Source organism: Ananas comosus, linkage group 2, assembly GCF_001540865.1.
Source record: "Ananas comosus cultivar F153 linkage group 2, ASM154086v1, whole genome shotgun sequence".
Lineage (NCBI taxonomy): Eukaryota > Viridiplantae > Streptophyta > Magnoliopsida > Poales > Bromeliaceae > Ananas > Ananas comosus.
Genome location: NC_033622.1, coordinates 10,424,581 through 10,433,781, shown reverse-complemented (window position 1 = coordinate 10,433,781; position 9,201 = coordinate 10,424,581). Strand labels below are relative to the sequence as shown.

The window sequence follows — 9,201 nt, the reverse complement described above, 5'->3', positions numbered from 1 at the left end:
ATTCGGGGCGAGTTACTTTTCATTTTATTTTTGGCTCCCACTTACCGCTCCATTCGGGGCGGATCGGGACGGGAGCCGGATTTTTGACGGATCGGGGCGGATTGAAGGAAGAAAAGAGTCTCCCACCTCCCGCTCCGTTTACTTGGCGGATCGGGGCGGATTCGGGACGAGTTATATTTTTTTATATTTTTTGTTCCCACTTATCACCCCATTCGGGGCGGATCGGGGCGGAGCTCCAGCAACCCGGATCCATTTGCATCCCTACTTCCCCCCTCTCTCTCTCTCTCTCTGCTCGCGTGCCCCCGCGAGAGGGGACCGCGCACATGGCAGCCCCCCGGCTCTCTCTCTCTCTGCCCGCGTGCCCCCGCGAGAGGGGACCCGCGCACATGGCAGGCCCCCCCCGGCTCTCTCCCTCCCTCTCCTCCCCCCTCCCCGGCTCCCTCCTCCTCTACTGTGGTCCTTCCTCTGATCCCTTCTCTCTTCGATCCGCCCCTTTCGGGTGTTTGTCGGACCCTACCCTGACCTCCCCCTCTCCCTGTCCCCTCCCCTGCCTCTCTCTCCCTCTCTCTTTTTCTTCTCTCTCTTACTCCCGCGCCCCTCTCCCCGCCTCCTTCTCCTGTCGCCCCACAGGGCTCGCAGGCCCCCGCGCCCTCTCCCTAGTGCTCGTGTCCTGTTCGCGGGCGCGGGCGCAGGTGCGAGCGGGTGCGGGCGAGCGGGCTCGGACGCGGGCACGGGCGGCGCGCGGGAGGGAGCCGGGGCGCGAGCGGGTGCCCGGCGCGGGTCGGTCGCAGGGGGCAGCACGTGCGAGCGCGCCCGGGCCCCGGGCGCGGGTCGGACGCAGAGGGCAGCACGTGCGAGCGCGGCACGGGCGGGCAACTCTCCCTTCCCCCCTTCCCCCACCCCTCTCCGGAGAAACATAAGTTAACAAACAACTGAGAGTGATTGTTTTTAGTGTAATCCTTTCCTCAGTCTCTATCTCTTGCACTCCAAGTGTTTGTGAATTGCCTCTGCAGTGGTGAAGTAGCTGTGGTCTGAGCTTATTATCTGGAGGATTAATGCTTTATCTTTCATAGCTGAATCGGTGGCGTCAGCGATCATCGAGGCGTGCCCGGCGGCTGGCGGCATGTAGGAAAATCCTCCTAAATTTGGAGAAATTCAGAAGCTGGGTTATCAAAAACCTCGAAATTACTACGTAAATGGATCGATCGGGGATCGAGCACTTCCTTCGATCTCTTCTCCGCATTCATTTGGGGCCTCGAAGGGAGCTTCACACGTAGAAGCGTTTGCTCATATACGGAGAGGTCGTGTTGGAGAAGAATGAAATCGCACGAGGAGAGAGAAAGGAGGTTTTCCTTTGCTGTTTCGTTTTTGTTCTGTAAATTTTGGGTTTAATGGCATTTTTTCTTGTGGGAGTTGCATACTTTGCTTCTTAATTTAGGGAAAGCTTGTTGGGTTTTGCTCTAGGGGTTTTGTGCAGTACGCGTTGCTGGTAAAGATGGGGAGTTTATATGTGTTTTATTTAATGTTGTAGCAGTTGCAGCAATGTGTGGGAGATTGAGAAAGATTTGATGATGGAGAATGCAGATGAAGCAGGGGATGATCAGGGATCGGGTTGGTTTGAAGTGAAAAAGGTATTATTGTTTCTGATTAAATCTTTTACTTTTATTTAACTCTTTTCCTTGGAGTTTTTCTTTTGCTTCCTACTTACAAAGTGTAGCAGATTTTCTTATTCTCTACTGAAAAAAACTGCATGCTTTTACCTAAGCAGTCATCTACCTAAGCTTCTTTGGGAGCTTTGTAAAATAATATTGCACAATTTCCCTCAGTTTTTCCCTTTCTTTTTCCTCTTTTTTACATTGTTTTTCCAGATTTGGTTCACTGTCGATTTTTCATGCTGGTTCCTGATCCACTAAATTTTTAAATGAGCATGATTTGTTTGCTGCTGTAAATTCTGAATTTTTCCAAAGGAATTACGTGTTTTGCTATGCTCTTATCACTACAACAGAATCAGGTTATAGGGACACATGTTTGGGACACTTTTGAGTAAGTGTCCCATTTATGCTAAAACTTAAAAAAACATCTACTAATGCCTAAATATAAAGCCCAATCCAACCAAAAATAAAAGATTACTCTACTCAACCCACCACACCCAGTCCATTTGGTCCGATTACAAACAGAAAAGAAAAAAAAAGAAAAATCAATTACCATATTTTCTTCTCTCTTTACTCAATCTACTGAAATTCTAGACGAAGAGCCATTCCTGTCGTCCTCCTCCGCCACCGCAGCCAACGAGATAGAGTTTCGGCGGTTGCTAAATGCTTAAATAAGTTGTTGGTAAATTAGCAGCACTCTTTTAGGTTATAGCGACACTCTTTAATTGTCACTATATACCTAGCGACCCTACATATAGCAACACTTTTTAAAAGTGTCGGTAATTTTAGCTAGCAGCACTTTTTTGACATGTACCTATATTTAAAAGTGTCGCTATAGACCGTTTTTGTTGTAGTGTATCTACCTGAGCCTCTTTGGGGGTCCTACGAAAGAGCTTTATTTTTTCCTCTCGTTTTTTCTTTTTTTAAACGCTTCCTCTCTTTTTCCCTTTTTTTTTTTTCCATTGTTTTTTTAGGTTTGGTTTATTGCCTGTTCTCAACCCTGGTTTCTGGTGCATTTAATTTTTGAGGTTACCATGATTTATTTGCTGCTACAAATTCTAAATTTTTCCTAATAAAATTCGTGTCTTTTACTATGCACTTATCTACCTAAGCCTCTTTGGGGATCGGAAACATATTTTCCAAATAACTCCAGACTCCCAAAAAATCACTACGAGTGGCCCCTCTTTCAAAGTTACAAAAAAATTTGCCGTAAACTCTAATGTAAAATATAAAGGTCCAGTTGCAAATAATTTACTTATTAAGTATGAGGATCAAGTTCACTCATTCTCGAGCGGATTATTTGGAGAAACATCACCGGCACAAAATTCAAGGTATAATAACTTTGTAACTCCCTTATTCCTTGAATAGTTTATGCTCGCTATATTTTAATATTTGAATGTTTAATAAAGCTAGACCTACATATCATATGGAGCCTTCTGATAAAGTTCCGCTTTCAAAGAGAGGATGATACTAATGAGATAAATATACAATATATTCATGTGATAGCAGAATACCATCCAAAAAGTTCGGAAAATCCATCGCCTAACATATAACTATCAAGCACTCATTTACACTTTAGATATGTATTAATTCAGACCATAGTAACTTTATTTTCTGATAGGACTAAAATAAAACAAAATTCGAATAAACAATAATCAATTTCCTTGCCTTTCAGATCCAGAGATAATATATTATAAATATACCGAAGAAGATATAACTAAAAATTTGTCCTATGCTATGAAAAGCACCTTAACCTTGAAATGTTAATAGCATTGACTAAAAAGAGGAACGCGCCGGGCCTTCCTATGGATATGAGAGTGTCATTTTTTATCCACTTCTGCTGCTTGGTAGAAAGGGGGAGTTGAGAAAAACTGAATAGCCTTTTCCCATAGGCAACGATACTCATGGAATAAGATGTATTCGATACTGTCGGTTGTGACAATCTCCGGTGCTAAGTGAACAGTTTTGGCGCCAAATCTAATAATGTTTGATGATCGGGGGAGTCTGAGCAAAATATATATATATATACTTACTTATATTTTACCTCGCTTCTAATATATAATATATATATAATGTTTTTCCCGTCTTCCATAGGCTCATTCGTGTATTAGGTGGTTGTTCTATGCTTTTTGCTCTAAATTTCTAAAAGTCGGGGTTTTGTCATAAGTTTGCGCATTTTTTCGTCCTCCCCCTCCCCCCCCCCCCCACCACAAAGTTTTTTTTTCCCCCCCAAAAGTGTTATCTTACTTATACCTTGAGTTTTCATGTTGCTTATTGGTGCCTTTTTATCATCTGCGGCTTTGGCTTGCCTCTTTGTTCCATGCTATGATTGACTTGCCCTTTTCAATGTCGGATGGTTGCGACAATTAAGGGATAATTAAGAGTTGAACTGTTGCCAAAAAAAGGGGCCTCGGGTTTTCTTGGCTGGTGATAGGGCACTTTGGATGCCTACTTCGTAGGCAACCGGTTGCACTTATTTACTCTTGAGGATATTTTGAGTGGCATGCGGGTTCTAACCGAGCAGTTCTAATCCGGCATTCTTTTGTGCCCAAGCGGATAAATATCCTATGGCCTGGAGTCTGAGCAACATTATATCGATCTTAGTTTGCAATCTGTTCTTCATTTTTGCATTTACTTTTTTATATTGGATTTTGGGTGTATTTATATGAACTTTCTTTTTCCCAAGAACTTCGCCTCTGCCTCTTAGGTTTCGCACTATGATGGCCTACCCCTCGAAAACCCTGGAGCTTATTGCAGGTTATGGAATTCAGATCAGATTGCGGAAATTCTAAACTTTTATATGCATCAAATAGTTTGTCGGCAATTTAAATTCCAAATTCAGATTCCAAATTCAGATTTCCAAATCCTAAACTTTATACTTATCATTTGTGGCCCTTAATGTTGTGATTTATGATGTAGCACTCCGCTTGCATGATGGTTTTGCATGTGATGACGTTCCTTGGGTTTTACTTTTATGTCTGCATATGTTTTGAAATAATTGTACTATATAGATTAGTAGAACTTATTAATCGGTTCCAGTCGTGTTTTTTTTAAAATGTTTTGTTTTCAATCTCTGCGATGTACCTTTATATTCATTTCATTTGCTTACTCTAATTACCAGTGAGATGCAGGAAGTCTCTTTACGCTAGACATTTTACATATTTTCGCTTTACCTACGATTGAAGAAAAAAAATTATGTTGCTTCTTTGTCCTGTTACCATGCTGGAATTAATTGCCTGTTTTGGCTCTATGTGGTTTACATTTACACTCTCTATACTTTTTTTCCTATTTCGATGATTGATAGTAGTTTTATGAGTTTTTACCGATTTTTGCTTACTCAAATGTAAGGCTTCGATATTACAAAGAGCTCTATTATGAGACTATTTTTTATATATTCTATTATATTTTCTGCTTTTTGCTCTTGCATTGTGTGGAAATCATTGTAGTATATAGATTAGTAAAGTTTTTATTATCGGCTGGCAGTTGTTCTTTTTTAAAAAAGGTTTTGTTTATGCTCTTGCAAAGAGTGGTACCTTGATAATTTCATTTTATTTGTTTACTCTGAGTTCGACTGAGTTAAAGAAAGTCTCTCTACACTACACATTTTATACTTTTTTCCTTTACGCTTACATATTGAGAGGAAAAGAATATGTTGCTTCTTTGTTTGTTGCCATGGTGAAACTAATTGTCCTCTTTCGATGCTGTTGTAGTTTACATTTACACTTTCTACACTTTTTTGTATTTTTATATTAATTAGCAATATTATACATTTATTAGAAACTAATTAAAAAAAAATTAGAAAAATTTTTGATTTGTTAAGAATATAATTAATGGTTATATGCTGTGGAATCCGCAAGTCCCTTTTTTGGTTTCTGCAGGTTCCAATGTCTTCCTGCTGGCTGTCGGCTCTTTGGTTGTTCTTCATAGCTGGTCCTGTGTAGTTTATAATAATGTTTTGTCCTTTGCGGGGGGTACTTTTCTTTCGCCTCTTTTTGCCCGCATACTATGATTATCTTCCTTGAATGTTAGATGGCTGGGACATTGCAGCTTTCGCCTGTTGTTGTCCCATACTACGCGACCTTCCCTTGAATGTGAAATAATTGCGATAATGGAGAGGGCCGGGCTTCTTGGCTGGTGGTAGATAAGCACTTTGGATGGCCTGCATCATAAGGCAACCGATTGCTACTTCATTTATTTGAAATTTAAGTTGATGCCTTTGTTTAAATTAAGAACCTTCTATAATACTCAATGCATGAGGTGGTTCGGATTTGCCGATAGTAGTTGGTACAACAATGTGCTGATATTTAGTTGTACTGAAAATTGCGATTTCTAACCTTTCGGGCAAAATAACCCTTGGGCAATCAACTGTGATTTAGTGTTCTGATGTTTGTTCAAATTTTGGTGTACACATGTGATGCTAACCTACTGATTCAAAATTTGCCAACCAATTCTCTTTTTGCATTCTTTACCTGACGGTTGTTGGATTATCTTGTGCGAAAAGCATTTTACAGATGCTTTCTTTGTATCCAAATCTGGTATTCGTACCTTTGTTTGGGATTAAATGTAGTAGCTTTGGATAGAGTTAGTTTTAGAGATAATTGATTGTACTCAAATATGCTATTCCTGTCTTTGTTTGGGATTGAATGTGGTAGCTTTGCATGGACTCGACTGCTTCGATACATTGTTGTTTTACTAATGCTGCTTCGATACATTGCTGTTTTACTAATACTACTTTGTTCCCTTTATTCCTTTTTGTTTCTTGCTATTTCCTATCTCTTTTTTGAGGCGATGATGATAAGTAGAGGAAAACGTGGAAAATGATGGCTTCGAACAAGCGGAAGTTTGGACGGTCTATTCATAGGCAACCACTTTCTAATGTTCTTATACTTGGTCTTTGCACACATGTTCCTCCTACGGTAATGTATTCCTCCTATTACTTTCCTATGCTTATGAGCATTTTTTGAGCCTTCCTTTTTGTTTTTTCGTGAAGACTACTTAAAATTTTTTTTTTTTTCCGAGACATTATGTTAGAATTAAGAAGAATAGCAGAATATATTTGTGGTTAATACTAATTTCTCTAATGTATTTACTAGGCGATGCTGATAGATGAAAGAAATCTCACTTCGAATGTCCTCTTGGTCGATAGGAGTGCACACTCAAATATGTCTTTCATCTTAGCCTCAAACAAAAAAATTCAATTGGTTCATATTTATTTAGCTTCTTCTGTGAGTTTTTTCTCCCCCCCCTCCTGATTAAATATGCCATTCATCTGAGCCTATTTATTTAGCTTCTTCTGTGAGTTTTTTTCCCTCCCCCAAGGTGGTAACTACTATATAAGGCTACTTCATACTTTGTTCGATTTTAAATTTGCACTGCGCAAATCACTTTGTAAATTATTTCCAACTCCATTCATCAAGGTTATTTCCTTGGTTTTCATAATTATATTCTTAACAAATCAAAATTTTTTCTAATTTTTTATTAATTAGTTTCTGATAAATGTATAATATTGCTAATTAATATTATAATTGACTTATTTAGTTAGACACTAACCGCTTCAGCTCTTAAATTAATATATATATATATATATAGAGTCCGGCTATTATGTTATTAATAGCACGAAGCACTTTGGTGCTACCAAGTTTTCCGCTGTTAGATCTACCTTTTTGATCATTTTCATCCGTTAGATAATACTATTTAACCAACCACCCACTCAATCTTAGAGGGCCCACATCATCCTAACCACACATCTCTGAATCCATTGGCCAAAAACTTGGTAGCACTAATGACTTTGTGCTATTAATAGTATAGTAGCCTAGTTATATATATATATATATATATATATATATATATATATATATATATAGGCTAAATTACAGAAAATCCTCCTGTAATAACCCCTTTTTTTACTTTTCCCTCCTGACATTTAAAAACCTATACTTTGCCCCTTTGTAAAATAAAAAATGTGCACTTCACCCCCTACCGTTAGGGTTCTGTTGTAAAATATTTTTTTATACCGAAAATACCCTTCTGCCCTCTTCTTTGTTGCTTCGCCACCCTCCGACTCGCCGCCTCGTCGCCGCATCGCCGCCTAGCCGTCCTCCACTGTCTCGCCCTCGCCCATATCCCCTTCACCCTCCTCCGCCGCCTCGCCTTCGCCCTCGTTGCCCTTGCCTACCTCTCCATCAACACCCACCTCGATTTCCTTCCTACTATCGTCGAAATCGAGGGGCCGCGAGGGTGCAGGAGGAGAATGGGAGCAGATGGAGAAGAAAATGGAAAAAAATCGCGGCCGATTGGGGTGGGAATCGCGGCCGATCGAAAGGGCGGCTGAGGAAGATGAAGAAGAAGACGAAAATGGCGAGGGGTAAAATGATCATTTTACACACCGTAACCCTCCTGTGAATATTTTTATTTTACAAGGAGCAAAGTGTAACTTTTTAAATGTCAGGGGGGAGAAAGTGAAAAAGCGGGTTATTAGAGGAGGTTTTTTATAATTTAGCCATATATATATATATATATATATATATTATCCATGAAATTTTTTGACTTTTTTATTTATTTTTCTTAAAAAATTAAAAATAGAAATAGTTTTTAATATTTTAAATTATTTTAAATATATTTTTAGAGTTTAATTCTGTTAGTGAACTATTAGAAACGACCGTTATCTCTATAAAATTATTATTTTGCTCTTTCAAATATACTTTTCTACTGCACAATTTTTTTAGGAAAAACTTCAAATACCCCCATTGTGGTTCCACTCTTTCTCATTTCAGTACCCTGTGGTTTAAAGTGTATCAAGTTAGTACCCTGTTGTTTTGCACTTTCTCATTTTAGTATCCTATGGTTTAAAGTGTATCAAGTTAGTACCCTGTGGTTTCGCACTTTCTCACTTTAGTACTCTGTGGTTTAATATTTTATTAAGAGAAAAATAAAACCACAGAGTACTAACTTGCTACAAAAATAAAACCACAGGGTACTAATTTGATACCCCGAACCATGATAACTATCATATCATCGTATTAAGATATATATATATATATATATATCTCTCTCTCTCTCTCTCTCTCTCTCAGGTCAACCCTATGAAAACTATCAAACCATGATAGTTCAAAAGGCGGCAATCTAAATTAAGAAAGTGATAAAAGTAAGCAATCTCTAATATAATAAGTTGGTTGTTGAGGGAGTTGGGATCCTCCCAGTATAGTAGGATTGGTATATAAAAAAATAGGTTATTGGCTTTTGGATTATCGTGGTTGTTGAACCATGATAACTATCGTAAGGTCAGTCAAGATATATATATATATATCTCTCTCTCTCTCTCTCTCTCAACTCCACCTTACGATATTCATCGTTTGGCTGAGGCAACGGTGGGTAAACAAAAACTACTACCTCAGAAGTTTAGCTGCTAGCCGTGGCAACTTATACTAGATATGGTGAACTTCATAGATCTTTAGTTTAAAATACGAAAAGACTATAACAAAAGAACAGATAGTTCACCCGCATTTTTACTTGCCGACTTTTACTTATAGGAGATTTTTTACTACTATCC

At 39.0% G+C, this 9,201-nt stretch overlaps 1 long non-coding RNA gene across 3 annotated transcripts; it reads left to right on the top strand.

The window, feature by feature from the left end:
* Positions 292-7,045, top strand: LOC109706832. 3 transcript variants are annotated; one of them, XR_002215332.1, is made up of 3 exons: positions 292-1,631; positions 6,438-6,568; positions 6,746-7,045. It is a non-coding gene; the product is annotated as an uncharacterized LOC109706832 (long non-coding RNA). The 3 variants fall into 3 exon arrangements; XR_002215333.1 differs by lacking the exon at positions 6,746-7,045 and having other exon boundaries at positions 299-920; positions 1,014-1,631; positions 6,438-6,724; XR_002215331.1 differs by lacking the exon at positions 6,746-7,045 and having other exon boundaries at positions 6,438-6,724.